The 20,466-nt window shown below is 33.6% G+C and overlaps 1 pseudogene; it reads right to left on the reverse strand.

Moving 5' to 3' along the window:
• Positions 1-676: 676 nt before the first annotated feature.
• On the reverse strand, positions 677-7,536 carry LOC120125112 (annotated as a pseudogene).
• Between the last annotated feature and the right edge of the window lie 12,930 nt (positions 7,537-20,466).

The raw sequence follows: 20,466 nt of genomic DNA on the forward strand, positions 1-20,466 counted from the left end.
GAATTTGGAATATCGCAACGCGAATTTGAAAAATCGCAATGCGATTTACATATTCGCATTGCGAAATTAAAAACTGGGTTGCGAAATTAAAATTCACGTTGCGAATTTGAGATCGCGTTGCGAATTTGTTGGTCATTTTGGCAAATCCAAAAAGATTTAATTAAATACGTATATTATAAGGCATTTTTGGTCACTGAGGTTATTTTTTCTTAATTTTATTCAATCCAATAATTCTAAAAATGAATAAAAGTACAAGTGTTTTACACAATGTAGATAAATCATGACCCTCCCCCTCCTCCCTCTCTCTCTCTCTCTCTCTCTCTCTCTCTCTATATATATATATATATATATATATATATATCCAAACAGGGCACCTTCAGTTAATATAATCAGCAGGGCAGAATTTACTTTTACACTTTCTGTTTGCTTATGCTTCAGAAAACTTTACCATTCAAATCTTCTGCTGCTGATGTTCATAGAGCCAGAACATCAATAGAGCAGGCAATCATTTGCATCGTATCTTTAATCCTATAATTTGACACGTCTTTATCATGTCTAAAGTACTACGTTTTGTTTTTTTGGATCTCTTATTATAATTGTTCTTATATATCAACCAAAGCACTATATATATATATATCCTTTTACAACAGATAATAAGCCATATTCTACGTAGCACGGCTTCATATAAGGTTGCATTCTCTGAAATCCACAACAATGGAATCAGTTAAAATATGGCAGTCCATGGCTATATCTGGAGACGTCGAAATTTTTCTTTAACTTTTCTTTTAATGGAGAACCATTTCAGCACACTGAAAACCTTAGTCCATCTCCTCTGTGCTTTAACAGCAACAGTACGTTGCAGAAGGAATCCGTCAACGGCAGTTTGTAGATCCACTTGTGATTGGAGATCATTATCGAAAAACCGAAGATGATCTTCATCGCAAAAAGACGGACTAATATCTGTGTCACAGATCAGGGAATTAGTGACTCGACCAGGATAACTCAATGTCTGGTCATATGATCTAAGACACATGTTTTCGATACCATGCAGCGTATAATCGTCTAAGCCGCTCATACCCCCAACTGAATAGATGGTCGAAATGATATCCGGTGAAGAACTTGATTTGAGCATAATCAAATCCACCCATCTTTTGAGAAGCCAAATACTTGGTATCATTAGATATCTCCGTCTTGGCTGAGCTTGTATAAGGAGAATTAGCTAAATTTGGAAAACCAGCTCTAAGAGACGCTTCATCATCGAAAGAGAGAACATCTTCCCAGTGTTGAAATGCAGAAATCACCAAGGTTTGGGCTTCAATCTGATGGAGTAGAAAATCGGATGCCATTAATGACATAAGCAAAATGAATAAATAGATAAAACAAAATAAGCGTAAATGTGCCTTCTCAGTTTCTGATAGCTTATCTATTGTAATATACTGGCATTCCAAGAGTAGACCTGTCACTTGTCCAACAATGTTGAAGACTACACCGAATTTCTGTAGAGAACCAGGAGGGCAGTACAAGTACACTCTCTTGTCGAGCACACATGTTCGGGCATGCTCCACGGTGACATCCCACATCTTAGCAGACATACCTGTACCGAGGATCTGCATAAACATATATTCTTGCAATTAGCATATTAACATCATCAAAATCCTGATTGTTGATTAATAAACAACATGAAACCTGGAGAACTCAACCATGGACCTCTACCGATGCGATTTACATCTTTATTAATTATGACTGATGTACAAATTAAACATAGATGAACACAAACAGTACTGCACAGAAAATACAAGATGTTGGAAATTAAATGTAATAAAAGATTAAGTTGATACATCTCCAACTCTGGAACTTTTTTAAGGTATAAAATTCAGCACATATTCCTGCGGCCTAATCCCACATACCATACACAACAGAATTCCTTTGTGGAAAGCAACACGAACATGCTCAAACTTAAGGGCTGGCTAAAAACTGATTAAAAACCATAAAATTTAAAACCTTCTAACAATAAAGAAGCTACCAACTTATTGGGCACAATTACGTAACTGAATTGAATCAGTTTGTCTTCTTTTTAATTTTGATGCTATGTATACAAAAAGAAAGAGTCGTTAAGTCTTACATGCCGCAGCCTTGGAGGATCTATGAAGAGCATGGTCAAGAAATCCTTTACAGAGTTGATATTTTCCCGACTCAAGCGCTTATGGAAAGCCCCATCTTTGCCAATTTTCTCCAATCTCCATACTTCATCAGAAAGAGATGGAGGATGGTGCTTCTTGTATACTGCAACCAGAAACCAAAAGTTTAGTTCCTTCGAGCGTCTATCTCATTCTCATAATGACTTAAAAGCAACCATGCCAAGGCATACAAAAATTCTGAAGAAAACAGCCAACGAAAAGAAAAAAGAAATTAATGTAACTTTATTTTTCTTCTTGTGATTGAAATCCTGAAGGTTATTTTGATCTTTGAAATTTAAGAATAAATTCAAAAGTGGAGAAAGTTAAGAAGTAAAATGATTTTAAAATTCATTCAACATCACGTGTCATCATCAATTGGTGACTCTACTAAGCAACACTACTAAAAGTGACAAGCATCTGATTTTGTAGCCTGAATAATTCTATATCTTGAGCTATACAATAAATGTGTACCACTTTTCAGAAACAAATTAGTAAGTACTTACATTCACCACGATGATCCCTGACAATGAAGGATTCCGTCTTTGCTTCTTTTACTCTAGTTCCATCAGAGCCATCCACAACTCTTGCACCAAGTCTGAAACGACGGCTTCTCGTCCAGCTTGAATTATCTGAGAATGATATCTCACCGACTAATCCAATTCCCTCAGTAAGAGTTAGAAATGCATCTCCGGCAAGAAGAGGTTTCTTTCCTTCTCTCTCTCTCACAATGTTATTCTTAAACTCTTCAAGTGTCCAATTGTCCCCCTCATCACCATCAAAATCTCCCTCAAGAACTACAATTTCTACTTTGGCAGAAGCTTCGGGGCCAGAGGAAACTATTTGTCCAGTAAGTGCATCGACTATGGCCACCTTAATGGAAGAGCATTCTTCTGCTTCAATTCGAGCTCCGGTGAACACTGGAAGAGATAGATTATTTAAGAACTGGAGTTGTAAACTTCTTGATTCAGTAGAATTTACCTCCTTCCCTCCATTCCTTAAAAAAAAGGAAGAACAATATGGCTTAGCATAGACTATGAAGTTAACCCAGCTTTCTTGTGGAAATATTTCTAATCTCTATTCTTCTTTGAATTGAATAAAAATACCTTTTCATATTATTCAAATTCTTTCTAAGAGCCGCTTCAACTTCCTCTCTGACCTACAAAGCATAGGATAGTTAATGTACATCTGATAATTGACATATTCAATCTTTTTTAAAAAGTATTGTGCAGAAAGAACAACTGCTAAAAACTATGGGAGCTTGCCACCGATAGATAAGAATACACGTTTTTGCTTGCTTTTCCTAAAAAAGAAATCCTGAAACTAGATGTAAGACACAATAGCATTGCCATTTACAAAGAATTAGAAGAACTAGATGTAAGACGCAACAATATTTGACAGCATGGCCATCCAATGAAGCAGAATAGCATTGGTATAACATTCCATGCTTCAAGAATAATTCATTAAAAACATTCATAGAAAGGTTGGGTGAAGATGCCAAAAGAATAAATGACAAGTCTGTATGACGGACCTAGAACCGAGTATCAAGAGTTTAAATTATTTTTAAATGGGAAACTGTCCATTTACTATGACAAATTCAGTTCACACCTTTGGTTTTGTTTTATCATGGTTGTTTTCTGATCTGAAAGCTTGCGTAAATAAATAAAGAAAAAGACAGCTAAGCTGAGGAAACATGTTCACTACATAGTCACATGGATCGCGGTACGCTCCGGTACGGGAACGTGGAACGGGATCGCAATTCACTAGGTCCCTAAAATTCGGTACGAGGGGGGGTTAGACTTATTTCGGATCGCTCCGGAACGCGATTTCGAAGGTATTAAGTGTGTGTGCATATATTGCCACCTAATGTATAAAGATAACTAAAATAGAACATGCAAAACTTGAAGGTCAAATGCCTGAAACAACATAAATAAATAAAAATTGGGACCGAAATGAAATGCATGTAAAACTTAAGAACCATATTGGAAAGTTACAGAACCTTTGAGCAAGGACCAAAACACAACAACTGGAAACTAAAGGGAGCCTTTACATGATTAAACCCCTATTAGACGTGGGTTCTAAAAGACTCATATCCATAGTAATATAAATCACTTTTTTAGGTTTCAGAAAACCTTAAGCCTTCATTTTGTTCAACAAAACAGAAAAAGAGAACTTGGGAGTTCTTTGCATTCTCTATCGACGGAGAGAGCACCGCCACTCAACGACGTGATCCACGACGGCCGGAACTTGACATAAAAGGCCCAAAACAACCCTCTCAACCTCCTAAACTTGGATCTAGAGCCCTTTTCCCCAAAAACCAAGAAAAAAAAACTTAGATCTAAGAAATTAGCTCTCGACCCTTTTGAATGCGATGACCTTCGAGTTTTCTGACGCCTAAAGCAGATAAGCTTTCATCTTTCTCTTTTCCTTACTCTTTCTTTTCTCTCGTATTTTTTTTATTTCTGGTTGCTAAATAATGGTTGATGGGTGAATCTCGTTTGCGGTTTTTTCTTTTCCTTTCTTTCAAAATAAACACACTTAATACCTTCGAATTCGAAAAAGAAGACGATGAATAGCTCCTTCCATAGTCAATTTTGGATCGTAGTACCGAATCGCGATTTTGAAATGACTGGAATGCGTTTGTACCGCGTTTTGGATCGCATCGTACGGTACGTAGATCGTGGGCTGTTGAGCGATTTCTGTAACTATGGTTCACTATAGAGGCAAAGACAACCATTTTTTTGCTAACCATTATGGTCCACATAGCCCAACAAATATTAATGGGGTAACAGCTAAGGTATGATCCTTAAAGTGAAAACATATTTTCAATAATGTTGTTAAACATCCAACCTAAAACTAATTGGCGTAAGTGGAGAGCCCAACCTAAATATAAGATCATAAGAAACCCTAGACTTATGGGGTTCACACCAATAACACATCGGTTCTCATATCATATTAAACACCCAGCCTAATATCAGTAGGCAATAGGTGAAGAGGCCCAAATTCGAATATAAGATTACAAGAAATTTGAACTCAGTAAATGTGGGCTAATACCACTTAATAAATAATTTCAAAGAGATATGCCACTTGCATTATATCACACTTTTAAAAATTACAGATCATGTTCTTGATTTAAGTGAGGAAATCTGGAGTCTGGACATTTGTTAAGATCCAAAAGGACAGAAGTGTAATTGACAAGATGCAATGACCTGAAAGTTCTAACACTTCATTTTCGAAGTTGTTAAAGTCTACAAACCATGTGAAGTTTAAAATGATTAAATCTGTAGGAGATCATGCTAGACATATCAATCTGACTCCATATTTTCTTGAAATACCCATGTCCTACATTTTCTTTTTCAAAGATGTGCTCTTTGAGGTTCACTTGTGAGTGTAATATTCCACTCCATTTAAGAAGTTGGATGTAAAATTAACAGATATACATGAAGGATCCAAGAACCTCAGGTTTCTGGGTTCAAGTGGTGTGGTGTACAACATGTATGTATAGGCCTCTTTGATGTGCTCCCTTGAAGACCTAAAGCTTTGGCTTATTTCTCCAACAATGGGTAATAAGTTTACACCTTCCAAATATAAGGAAAAGCTTAAGGAAAAAACTGAACATGCCAACGTCAATGATGTATGCAAAATTGTATCAGGAATTATTCACTCCTGAGTCCAAGTAGCATAATAACTGCTCAAATAAACCTCGTTAAGCACGGGACACAAAGATTGTGTGATTTCAACGCTTGATAAAGGTATTGTCCCCTTTTTGTGGCAGTGAAGCACCATCACATGAGAATATCTACTATGAACATATACTTGTAACTTAATGTTAAATGAGAAAATCTGACAAGCTGGATGGAAAGGAAAGCTCATTAATACTTTCTTTTACCATGTAAATAAAAATCTAAACCTGTTTTATGGTGGAGAATGATAAATAATTTAAGAGAGCTTTTGAAATAACATGATGAAGGGAAGAAACATACCACCCTACGAATTAGTGGCTCTAAAACTGGCTCCAGCAAGTGCTGGACTGATTGCAACTTCATCACCTCTTGAACCGCACTACCATCATTAAAAAACATATTAGCAACCAAAAGATACACTATAAAAATGGTGCATAATATTAGATGGACTATATTATCAATTCAACACAAAACATGCATAGGTGTGCAAGTTAAATTCAACTAATAGATAAAGAAAACGTATTCAAGAAAAATCACACCATATCCAAGAAAAATCACACCATATCCAACACCAAGAGAACAAAATTTGTTTTCATGACCATGAATATCATTTCGTTCTCATATTTAGCGCCTCAGATATAAAGACCAAGTATTTCTTTCTGGGAACATATAGTGCCAAGTGAAATCTCCATGGTAATATACCAAGAGTTTCTGGAACCTCGGGCCTATTGTTAAGAAGTTGGATGTACATATGAGTTAACTTTTGACCATCTCTTACTGTACTAAGATATCATTCAGAAACTGGAATAAATAACCCATAAATGACCATTGAACAAAAAACCATATCGAAGTTCACAATGACAAATCACAACAAAGTGAAGTCCATGAGGCAAACCATATTCAATTAAGCAAAACCAAATGCCTAGTTCAATTCTCTAGTTGGTTTCAACATTAGCAAAGGTAATTTTAATCACTTCACAAATTGCCAATAACAACTTTACTAGCCAATAAACAGACTCAATACAAATATCCACTCACATGTCTTCACAATCATCTCAGCTTAAGAATTTTCAATACACAGAGGACCAACCAACCCAATTTATAAATTAATTTTACCTAACCCTAAACCCCAATTATGCTTAATAAGGAAAATAAAAATAAAAAGCAAGGTAAGAAAGGAAAGGCGTGTACTTTCTCAATGTGGGAACCCTTCTCCGTTTATCCTGATCAGGACTAGAAGCCTCTGAAGGTCGAGCCTTACCATCTTCTTGGGGCCTCTTCTGTGACATTATTAAAACTATTAACCCTAACAACGAAAACTCCCCGAGAGTTAAGGCGTTTGGATGATGGGCAGCGATCGCGGCGAGGTTCGTTAAGAAACCCTAAGAAGTAGATAGACGAAGAACCCAACATGGACGAAGAACCCAACATGCGGCACTTAAATTGAAAGCGGAACCGCCTAGAGGAGCCACTATTTATTCACTCATCAATAACAAATGTTAAACCGACGAGTAAAATCCAAAAATAAAAAGGAAAAAGGAAACCAACAATGAGAACCCCGTTTCCCAATTCACCTTCCTATCCGATATCAGAATTTGGCTGTTTCTGGGATGCTACTTTAGCCTGAATCTCTTTCATTGTCTTCGATTGTTTCTTTCGCTCTCGCTCTCGCTCTCGCTCCCCCTCTCGCTCCTCCTCTTTGGTCTGACTGGGTCTAAAACTTTGACTGCCTAGGTACTGGTTGTGTTTTTAACTTTGGGCTAGTTTCACTCTATTTTTAAAAGTGTTTTCGAATAAGTTAGTGAAAAAATGTTGTTTAATAGGGTTTCGGGTACGAACTAAACTACCTTAGTGATAAATAAATTATTATTATTATTTATTGTAGTGTAAAGTTTAAATACTAAAAAGTCATGAGATCTTATGTTATAAATTAAAAATATATTTAAATTATATTTACCCTTATATATGAATTATATCAATTTAAACTATAATAAAAATATAATTATAATAAATATATATTTTGTATAATCCACTATTAATATTTTAATATATAAATAATGAATTTTATTTATTTTTAAAGAATTAAAATAAATTATTAAAAGTAATAAATTATTTTTTAGGATGCTTGTACCAAATTATTAAAATAAAAGGCTGAAGGGCCACAGATGGCCTTATAATAGACCAAATTTATCAATTTCGTACATATCGTATTTTTACATTAATTTTACCCTCGAAGTTGTTTAATTTCATCAATGTCTACCTTTGACTGTCTTAACTAATAGAACCATTAGTTTTTACTGACATGGACGCTAGCTATTTTTGCTAACGTGGACGCTAGCTGTTTCCACCTAAAATAACTTTGTTGATGTGTCAACCGGGTGACATGGCAATAACAAAAAAATTAAGTAAAGAATTACATGTGTTATAAAACTAACCCTAAAACTAATCCCCTCCATCATGAAAATCTCATTTCCTTCATCTCCATTTATTCATCGTCAATTGCATGCATGAAAGGGATTTTGAACGAGGTTTTTACTTCTTCTTTTTTATTTATTTTTATTTCTAAAACCCTTTAATTACTCAACATTTTTTGTCTGATTTGAAATTTTTTATTTTTAAATCAAAAACCCTAAATTGTATTTCTTCACCATTGTTTTCAATTTTTTTACAATGACATAGTTGTTGTTTGTTGAAGAGGTTGTGCTAATCATCGTGCTTATAATATGACATCATCATTGTGCTCATCGTATGGAGGTTGTCGGAGTAACTTGTTGTTTGGAGGTCGTCAGAGTAAAGTGTGTTCGTCAACAAATTAGAGGAACGATCGTGAAGATATCTTGTGTCATTGTGGTTTGAAATGCTCGATGTGGACTGCTTGGAAGAATAATCAGAATATAAGAAGAAGATTTTTGAGCTGCCCAAATTTTAGGACAAACGATTATGGGTTTTTTTTATGGTGTGATAAACCACTCTCAGAAAGAGCTAGGTTCGTCATTTATGAGCTGTAAAAAGATAACGATGTATTGAAGAGGTTGTTGAAGGGAACAAATAAAGATGATTTAGTTGAAGCAAGTTTAACCGAAAGAAAAGAAATGCAAAAACAAATTAAGATGATGAAAATAGATATGTACTTCAAAGGGATGATAATATCTTGGATAATATGTGTTGTTGGTAATTTGTATTATGTTTTTTTTGTGGTTTCAAATGAAGTTTTGTTGTTTCCATTTGCTTTTGTTTCTTTTGACTAACTTCATTAGATTGTTGATGTTTCAGTTATCTTGTAGTCATTGCCTATTTCCCCTTCCTTTTCAAGCCAAACCCTTTCCAATTATGTTGGTATTGAAAAGTTGATGACCCAATATTTCTTAAAGAGCTAGGTGTAAGCACTCTTTCATTTGGTAAACCAGGCTGTAAAAATAAATGTTAACCATCATATGCAGTTTATTGTATATAAATATGAAACATAATGAATAAAGTAACTTATATTTAAAATTTCTCCTTCAGTTCTAAAGTTTGTATATAGGCCCATACCAATCACTTTGATTCTTTCGTTGTAAGCAACATTGTATTTATCTTTTCCCATCAAATTTCTTTTCATGCTTCTAGTTGCTGGACCATTTCTTTTAGCCTAAGATGAAATTAAACTAATCTAAGATAACAATATTGGTACAAAAAGTCAAATGTAAAAAGTATTTATACCTGATGGTTTGCTGGAAGAGGTTGTGACTATGTAACTAGTCTCATTCCGGTCTCAATGGTGCTTGATCCATTATTGATAATGGTATCCTAAAATTGAAAACAAATTAGAGGATAATGTTTAATGTAAGTAATTAAGAATTTAAGATTTATTTCATACTTAACGATTTTCTGGAAGAGGTTGTGGAAGTTGGTATGGTCTTATCACAATTCTAGTGGAATTTGCTCCCTCTTTGACAATGGTATCCTAAATGTGAAGAACAATATGTTAAATATGTTAATGATTATTTATTATAAATTAATATTGTTTACATGTCCAACAGTTTAGTTAGTGTCCTTTTTAGGACAATTAACCTTCCTATGGCCTATTTGCATAGAAATGTTACATGTCATTTGCAATCCAACTCTACTCCACTTGCCAAATTTGCTCTTAACAGCTAACTCATCCTTACTTTTTCTCTTTTTCTTTTTTTGTCTTCCTGGCATAAGTTTAAACTTAGGGGGGTTGAATTGGGTTATCCAATCTTTTTAGCCAAAATTTTCCTCCCTTAACTGGCTGTAGGACTGGATTGTAATTTGTTGTGTATTTTTCCTTGTTGTACCATTCTGATATGTAAGTGTGAGGGTCCTTCGATTCATGGTACATTGCACAAATAGCATGGCAACATGGAATTCTAGTCAGCTCTCATTTCCTACAAGTACATGCATGGTTTATCAAATCCACTGTGTGTTGATTTGCACCATGAGTTACCTTGAATCCTCCATCACCATTCCTAACCATACTATACTCAGTGGATTTGTTCATATGCCTCTCAAATTTATATGTAACATTGGGTGAAATATTCGTTGGCCACTTATCTTTCCAAATTGTCTTAACATGCATTCTTTCAAATCCATGTTCCTAATTTCTTCAAGCATGCTAATAATAGCATAACATCTTGCCTAAAAAATCTATCCGTTGAAGGCTTCTGCCATGTTGTTGTCGACCGCATCACACTTGGACATTCTAGAGAAATATGCACGACTTCAATGATATGCATGAGCAACCATAATATTATTAGTTAGCTGCCTACCCATTTCTTCAAGCTTTTTCAATTGGTCATCAAAATCTTCAACATAAGTCGCTTTAACACAATTCCAAAATTGGATCTCCCTATTAATACATTTCCATTTTTTATTTCAATTAGCATAAATTTATCTTGCACACATCCTATGCTCCATGTGAGGAAAATACTTATTCAGTATCGGAACCAGACCCTATAACAGAAATACTATGATAATTAGTACATATTTAATCCAAATGTAATAATTATTATTAAACAAAACAAATTTTTTGTTATACCTGTTGTTGGTCTGACATTAATATCAAACTTTCACCATTTGGATGATTTAAGTATTTCATTAGCTTGGTAAGGAACCATTTCCATGATTTCTTACATTCACATTCCACAACTGCCCATGTTACTGGATACATCTGATTATTAACATCCCTCCCAATTGCAACAAGAAGTTTACCTTGAGTCACCGATTTCAAAAAGCACCCAACAACTCTAATGAAGGGTCTGCACCATTCTTTCCAACCTAAAACGCATAATAAGTTAAATTAATAAATATTTTAAAAATAGAACCAAATGCAATTTAACATTGTAAATGGGAAACATATATACCTTTCTTCAAAGCAGTAAAACATAATCCTATGAAAAAATGCCTTGTTCTCATTATCTCTATGAACTTGAATTGAGATTGTGCTTCCAAGATTGCTTCGAATCAACTCAGCAGCATACCCGCACAAGTTAGCATATTCATCAATGTAAGAACCCATTTTATTTTGAAGCACCTTTTTTCTAGCTCTTTGACACTAGTTATAGCTAGCATATGCACCTAACTCATTGTTGCACATCTCTCTCAAAGTATCAACTTTCATTTTTGGGTCACCTAAAATTCTATCCCGAAATCTCATCTTAATAAACTTAGAATTTATCATTTTTTTATTTGTATTAAAACACTCATGAACATGATTATATGTTTTCACAATAAGGTAGTCAAACTTACAATCAAAGCGGGCAAATAATAACCAAGGAAAACCTTTCTTACATACCACATTCACTCTTTTTGGTTAACTTTTAATTAATCTTAAAGAAACACACTTCACAATAGCATATTTTCCCACTGCTTCCTTGAATTGAGTGTGATCTGTAAATCTAAGTCCAACTTCCCACAAAGAAAATTTACAAGCCTCATCATATGCATTCCCAGCTCTAATGTTTCCTTTGTTTGCTCCAAGTACTCTGTCATCCTCATTATCTGTATCATCATACTCCCCTGGATCATCTTAATATAAGTAATCACTTTCACGACCTACCAATTTACCAGTTGTCTCTTTTGTTCTATTTGTTTCTACTGCATCATTTTCAACAGCTATATCATCATAATTGTCTTCACTATCACTGTCATTATTTGTATCCTCATTACCTCTCAATGTTTCCCTAATTGATTCAACTTCTTCATCTACATAAAAAGTTATTTCAACATCCAACAAAAAATTATAAGACTCCTCTGATGTTTCTTCCTTAGCAATACCAACTTTATAGAGGTCTACATCATCATCATTGATAATATCTTCAATTCCAACAGTGTTTACAGTTTTATTACAGATCATATTATTTATATTTTCTATTCCATCAATTTCCCATTCAAGACTGTTGAACCATGTTTTATAATATTTTGATATAACAAATTAAGACAAAATATTTGTAGACTTGATTAAATTTGTTCAAACTTTTCAAAAAATAATTCAAAGTCCAATAAACTAGAATTTGATCAAAAACAATTTTTTCACGTACAAAGTACTGATATTGTTCTTACAGTATCGATATTATATAAACAATACTGATATTGTTCATGTGGTACTGATATTCAAGGTAAGAGAAGTATCAATATTCTCTAGGTAGTACCGATACTATCAACTTGCTCAAATTCCAGAATGTAAAATAGGTATCGATACCCAAAGGGTACCGATATTACTTGTATAGTAGAATCGATACCATGAAGGATATTATCGATATTGTCAGGCCCAACGGTTAGTAACGACTAGTTTTATTTAAATATTACAAAGGTAGTACCGATACTCCCTATAGGAGTACCGATACCCTTTGTCCTAAGCAGTTTTATTTTACAAAAAAAAAACATCCCCAAACGGGTAAAAATTATCCCCAACGGCTAGAAACGACCACAACCTTATTCCAACATATAAATACAAGTTCAAGACACTTGAAGAAGGGTTAGAACACCTATCTAAGCAATCAAACACAAGAGAAGATCTTTTCACTCATTATTTCCTTTCTCTTGTAAATATTTGTATTTTTGTGAGTTTTAATTTGTAAACACCTACCTTATAGAGGTTTTCTAGTTTACATTTTTTTCTTTTGTAAAAGGGGTTTTGGTTTTATCTTAGCTAATTGAAAAGATATGGAGTTGTAAAGGTTACTCTTGATCCTTAAAAAAGAAATAACAAATTAGTGGATTTGTTGGAAAATCCTAAGTGAGGAGCTTAGGTAGTGGATGTAGACTTGGTTGATAAGTCAAACTACTATAAATCGCTATGCAAAATTGTCTATCTTTTCTTTCTCCTTACTTCCTAAATACAATTTGATAATTCACCCCTCTTGACTCATTTTCGATTCATCTATGAGCTTCGTAAATCCTAATAATTGGTATAAGAGCTTGACTCATTAAAATGTTTAACAACCTTGAGATAATCCAAGAAGAAGCACTATCGATTCCCGACGCAGCCGATAAGAGGATGGCTTCCACCTCCGGCTCTTACTACATTGAAGACTCTCAATCGGTCAACAAGCCACCGTATTTCAATGGAGCAAATTATGCCTATTAGAAGAATATGATGATACTCTCCATTCAAGCCAATGATCTAGGAGCTTGGAGCTCTATCATGAGATGATACTCCATTCCAATCGATGAAACGAATGATTGGAGTGATAGAGAAAAGAAGAAGTTATTACTCAATGCTAAGGCGGTGCACATCATCTTTTGTCCATTAGGCCCGAATGGATAAGAAAGCGTCTCCTCTTGTTCTAATTCCAAGGAGATTTGGGACAAGCTCCAAGTCACTCATGAAGGAACCAATGAAGTGAGGGAAATAAAAATCTGTCTTCTCAACCATATGTATGAGAATTTCAATATGAACCCGGATCAAAGCTATGACATATAGATTTTTCGTGATTGTCAATGGTCTAAAGGGATTTGGAGAAGTAATCCCTAATGAGAAGCTTGTAAGAAAGATGATATACTTTCTTCCAAAGTCTTGGCAATCAAAGAAGATGACGATTATCGAAGCTAAAAACCTCAAGTCACTCACTCTTGATTAGCTTATCGGTTCTCTTCTCACTCATGAGTTGATGGTAAAGGAAGAAGAAGATGATGAAGAAAAGAATAACAAGAAGAATGAGGTAGGCATTGCCTTCAAAACCACCAATAAAAGAAATCAAGATACAAATAAAGAGGTGATTGAAGACGATGATGAAGAACAAGAGATGGCCAAGTTCTTCAAAATATTCAAGAAATTCATGACTTCCAAAGAAATAAAGTATGAATCAAGCAAGAAGAAGAGTCCCCCAGTGTGCTTCGAATGTCAAAGAAATGGGCATGCCAAGTATGATTGTCCCCTCCTAAAGAAGAAGGGATCAAGGAAAAAGAAGGAATTTGTGGCGACTTGGAGTGATGAAGATGACTCCAATGATGAAAATGAAGTAGCCAACCTATTTCTTATGGCCATCAATAAATATTCAATGGTAACTTCAAACTCTAGTGAATTAAATTCTTATTCTTTTGATGAGTTACAAGTTGCCTATGATAAGTTGTATTTGGAATTTGAAACCATGAATTCCAAATATGAGAAATTAATTTCAAAACATAAAGTTGAAAATGATTTGGTTTTGAAAGAAAAAGTTGATTTTGAAAAACAAAATGAAACTTTGAAAAATGATTTAGAGCTTTTAAAAATCAAAATTAAAGATTTAGAAAAAGAAAATTCTAATTTGAAAGTTAAGCTTGAAAGCTTAACAAAAGAAAAATAATTAATTTCTAAAAACAACTCATTATGTTTAAAAATGGCAAAATGCTTACATTGCAATTTTCATGGTCATTTGGAACATACTTATCTCATAAAGAAAAGAAAATCTTTTTAGAATTAGTCAAGTATGGGTTCCTAAAGGAACAAGGGACATTGAAACTAATGTTCAATTATACAAAGCAATTTGGATACCAAAATCTACTTAAATGTCTCTTGTAGATGTTTGGGAGCAATGGTGATAAGTGACGATACTCAAATACTCTAGCCACACTTGAAAAAGGAATGAGTAACCTCTAAGCTTAAAAGTTTTTTGATTTTGCATAATTGGTTGCTCATTTAGCATGCATGAGTTTTGAACTTAAATGATTTTGTGTTGATTTTCTATCTCATGTATGTTAAAAAGGAATTGTGATGAACATTTTCTAAAGTTTAATGATTTTTCATAAATGTTTGTTCATCATAATAAATTTTGGTCAAAATTGGTTTTAAATGCAAATAGTATCTCTCTAAAAATTGATATCAATTTTTCAAATGCTTTGATTTTGCAAATTTTTTAATTTTTGACCTAAATTTAAATGTTTATGCATGTGGTTTAAAATGCATATGGTATCACTCTAACAATTTATATCAAAATTTTCAAATGCATAACATTTCTGGAAAGCTTTATACACATGTGCTTAATTTCAACAATTGATATTACATAAAGTATATTAGACTTGGACATATTGAATTTCATATGCTACTAACATGTTTGTTCATCTTTGTTGAAATTCAATTTTTTTAGGTGTCAAGCTTTTAAAAGTCAAATATTTGTTTGGAATACTTTTATTAAGGGGGATTTTTTGATTTTTCAAATGATTTTATGATAAAATTCATCACTTAATCTCCATTGTAATTTTTGAACTTTAAAGTTGAATTATCTTTGATATAACAAAAAGGGGGAGAAATATGGTTTGAAAAAAAATCCAATTTCTCAATGAAAAAGGGGGAGCTTTTAACATTTTCCAAAATATGTCTCTTTTTCATTAAATGTTTTATTAAGGGGGAGTTTGCCAAAAAAATTCAAATGTTTTGTTATATCAAAAAGGGGGAGATTGTTGAACCATGTTTTATAATATTTTGATATAACAAATTAAGGCAAACATTTTTTGGACTTGATTAAATTTGTTCAAAATTTTCAAAAATAATTCAAAGTCCAATAAACTAGAATTTGAGCAAAAACAAGTTTTTCACGTACAAAGTACCGATATTGTTCTTACAATATCTATACTATATGAACAATACCGATACTATTCATGTGCTACCGATACCCTAGTTAAGCGAAGTATCGATACTCTCTAGGTAGTACCGATACTATCACCTTGCTCAAATTCCAGAATGAAAAATAGGTACAGATACCCAAAGGGGTATCGATACTACTTTACATAGTAGTATCAATACCATGAAGGATAATATCGATATCGTCAGGCCCAATACCTAGTAACGACTAGTTTTTTTAAATATTACAAAGGTAGTACCGATACTCCCTATAGGAGTATCGATACCCTTTGTCCTGGGCAGTTTTATTTTACAGAGAAAAATATCCCCAAAAGGCTAGAAATCATCCCCAACGGCTAGAAATCATCCCCAACGGCTAGTAACGACCACAACCTCATTCACATATATAAATACGAGTTCAAGACACTTGAAGAAGGGTTAGAAAACTTATCCAAGTAATTAAACATAAGAGAAGAGCTTTTCACTCTTTATTTCCTTTCTCTTGTAAATATTTGTGTTTTTGTGAGCTTTAATTTGTAAACACCTACCTTAGAGAGATTTTCTTATTTACATATTTTTCCTTTTGTAAAAGGAGTTTTGGTTCTATCTTATCCAATTAAAAAGATAAGGAGTTGTAAAGGTTACTCTTGATCCTTGAAAAAGAAAGAACAAATTAGTGGATTTGTTGGAAAATCCTAAGTGAAGAGCTTAGGTAGTGGATGTAGACTTGGTTGATAAGTCGAACCACTATAAATCATTGTGTAAAATTATCTATCTTTTCTTTCTCCTTACTCCCTAAATACAATTTGATAATTCACCCCTCTTTACTCATTTGGGGTTGATCTTTGAGCTTCGTAAATCCTAACAAAGACAAATCTCATTGACGTGCACAATGTCCACACCTCTAGTTCTAGCATTACCCTCAGCAATGTCAATATTGTTTTGGCTAGAAGAACCAATTCCCTTAACTGACTCTTTAGTTTTTTTAAGAGCTTCACCTACCACATAATTTTTTGTATGATGCACGTAAAAGTATACTATACCCTTTCTGTTCAGAAGCCCTAAACATTGCCTAACTGATTCATCATTTACCACTATCACCAATGCATTAATATTTAATGTAATAGTTGGTACCTTACAGTACAACTATGAATCAGAGGCAAACCCTAATTCCTTCATATTCCCTATTAAATTCCAATAACACAATATATCTGGGTCAACATGAAAATTTTCAACTTTTCCATTTACTTACTCAAATTTAGGTGAACCTACAAATTTACCTTCATGGTGATACTTTTTGGGATTTCGATGAAACTCAATTGATCAACCGAATGATTTTTCCAAGAGGGTTGAATTGGATTTTTGAGTTTAGGGAGTAAGGAGAATAAAAAAATAGACAATTTGCACAAGGATTTATAGTGTATCCACTACCTTAGCTCACTAAGGATTTTCTCATAACTTCACTAATTTGTTTTTTCTTTTTACATGATCAAGAGATAACCTTTACAACTCCCTAGCTTTTCACAAGATAAGCTAGAGCCAATCCCTTTTTACAAAAGGAATAAGATATAAACAAGAAAACCTCTAAAAGGTAGGGTGTCTATAAAAATTAAGCTCACTAAACACCATTATTACAAGAGAAAGGAAAATAAGAATGAAAAACTCTTATCTTGTGCTTGATTGCTTGGATAGGTGTTCTAACTCTTATTCAAGTGTCCTCAACTTGTTTGTATATGTTGGAATGTGTTTGTGGCCGTTTTTAGTAGTTGGGGATGATTTAGAGCCGTTAGGGATTAATTTTTTGCAAAATAAAATTGCCCAGGACAGGAAGTATCGATACTCGTTTAATGAGTATCGGTAGTTACTTTATAATATTTAAATAAACTAATAGTTGCTAGCCATTGGGCCTGACCAGTATCGATACTATGCTCATGGTACCGATACTACTATGTAAAGTAGTATCGGTACTCCTTTGAGTATCAGTACCTATTTTGCATTCTGGAATTTGAGCAATTTGGAAAATATATGGTAGTATCAGCATTGTTCATGTAGTATATATACTGTAAGAACAGTATCGATACTACTTACCCTGAAAATCAATTTTGTGCTCAAATTCTATTTTAATGGACTTTGAATTATTTTTGAAAACTTTTGAAAACTTTGAACAAATTCAATTCAAGTCCAAAAACATTTTACCTTAATTTGTTATATCAAAACATTATAAAACATGGTTCAACAATATTGTAACACAAAAATTTCTGGTTTGGTACTTATCCTGTAATACAACAACCTCGATGCTAATAAACACATTACCAATTTAATAACAACATCAAATTTTAATCATCTTAAATTAAATTAGTAAACAAAGAAAAATAAAGAATATTTGTATTTTTCAAATGGAAAAGCATGGGGACCATGGCAAGAATCTAAGTCCATTTTTAGGTCAAAAGCATAGGACCATGGCAAAAAAAAAGAAAGAAAAAAAATGGCCATGGAAAACAGCGTGTGAAAGTTTATATCAACCAAAAGAAGACAATTTTTTGTTGGTGTTCAATTAAAAAATTAAAACATATAAAACTATCTCAAATCAATAAAACCTCAACTCGAAACACTGAAATACTACTTAAAACCTTAAAACTTACCGATTGTTGGTTACTCTAACACATCTCTCAAACTTTCTCTCTCGATTATTCGTGAATCTTCTTTATCTCTCTCACTTGGCTTTTAATTTTTTTGACAGATCTTTTGCTTTCAAAATGTATTCAGTCGTCGATTTTAGGGTACTGGTCTGATTTTGGGACAGTATTCAATCATGTTTTTTGGGTTGGAAATGGATTTTGGATTATTCAATCATGATTTTGGGAATTTTTTTTTCTTCTTCGTGTTTTTAAGGAATAGAAATAAAATTAGCGTTTTGTTTTTTATGCCTGTGTAATTTTTTACTTAATTTTTTTGTTATTGCCATGTCACCCGGTTGACACATCAGCAAAGTTATCTTAGGTGGAAACAATTAGCATCCACGTCAGTATAAACTAATTGTTCTGTTAGTCAAGATGGTCAGAGGTAGACATTGATGAAATTAAACAACTTCGAGGGCAAAATTCATGCGAAAATATGATAGGGCAAAATTGATAGATTTGGTCTACTATAGGGGCAAATCTAACCCTTAAGCCAAAATAAAATCTAAATACGTAATTGAGTGAAGCTCATGTATTAGTAAGGGTAAAAATATAACATTGCTTCTAAACTCAAAGTTGGAATAAAAAAGCTAGAAATTGTAGCTTTTGCGGTTGGTTTGAAACCATCATTTCCATCGTATTTGTTTTTCAATTTTTACCCATTTGGCATTAGTTTTGTGGTCAAAATAAGATTTTTAGCTAAAAGTTCTTTTAGATTGTGTTACCAAACGGGGCTTTAAAAATCGATGATGAAGAAGAAGAGTCCACAGTCGATCAAAATGATCAATTAAACGTGTTGAGCCAACTGGTTGAGTCAACTGGTGCTGCCACGTCAGCATTCCGTTACTGTAGTAACGACTGTTAATGGCGAGTGACCGATTTGTTATAAATTGACATAATTAGTGATCAATTTGTTACTTTGGAAACTTCAATGAGAAAACAAAAACTTACTCAAACATTATTGACCATTTATGTAGTTTACCCTTAAAAGTTTAAAATTATCCATTGTTGATTTGTTTGTCATTTTTTTACTTTGATTCATTATTATTTAAAATTTATTATTGATAAAAATATGTAAAAATACATTATAAAAACTTTCAATCAAATAATTTTTAAATAAATTGTAACAACCCAATTTAGGGGTCAAATTTTAAGTTTTTAAAACTTATAATCAATTTTAGGAAGTTGTAGGAAATTCGGGGACCCATCCCTAAATTCACCCCTTTTTTGTTGACAAAGAAAAATAAATCGGGTAAACCACCTGATTTCGATCAAACCAAAAATTTCCCCTAAATTATTTACCATATCTATCACAGCCCCCGTCGATTCAACGTCGTACAACAACCGTTGGAGCTCGTTGTTACCCTCAGCTGACTAGCTGTCGATCGACGACCATAGCCTAAGTATTCTCATCGTGTGATTCGACGTCAATTGAAGCGATTCAAAGCTTGAATCACTACCGAAATCCCTCACCCGACGCTTGGTTTTTCAACTATCAAAACCTGACCAATTTCGATCAAAACCTGACCCATGGGTCATCGCATCGTCCTCGTTCTCCATGGGAATAATCGGCCGGTCAAAATGGGCTCCGTCGTCGTAGCACGCACCGATAGTGCATGTGGGATTTGTTCGTCAATCCAGGAAGCTTCTGGAATCGGTCTAGCTGGAGCCAATCGGTTCAGCCAGATCGAACTAGTCTAGTCAAACCGGTCTGAGCCATCTATGGCTGACCCGACCGAGTCAACCTGGACTGAGTCAACTCATCTGACTCAACTCGTCCGAGTAAATTTTTATACTGAGTCTAGAACTTGTATTTTAAATTTTTTAAATTGTGTTATGACTTTACGCGTTTTAACATAAATTTTAAAATTTTCTGGGATTTTTACTAT

This window comes from Hibiscus syriacus, unplaced genomic scaffold, assembly GCF_006381635.1.
Source record: "Hibiscus syriacus cultivar Baekdansim isolate YM2019G1 unplaced genomic scaffold, ASM638163v2 tig00110429_pilon, whole genome shotgun sequence".
In the NCBI taxonomy this organism is placed as follows: Eukaryota; Viridiplantae; Streptophyta; class Magnoliopsida; order Malvales; family Malvaceae; genus Hibiscus; species Hibiscus syriacus.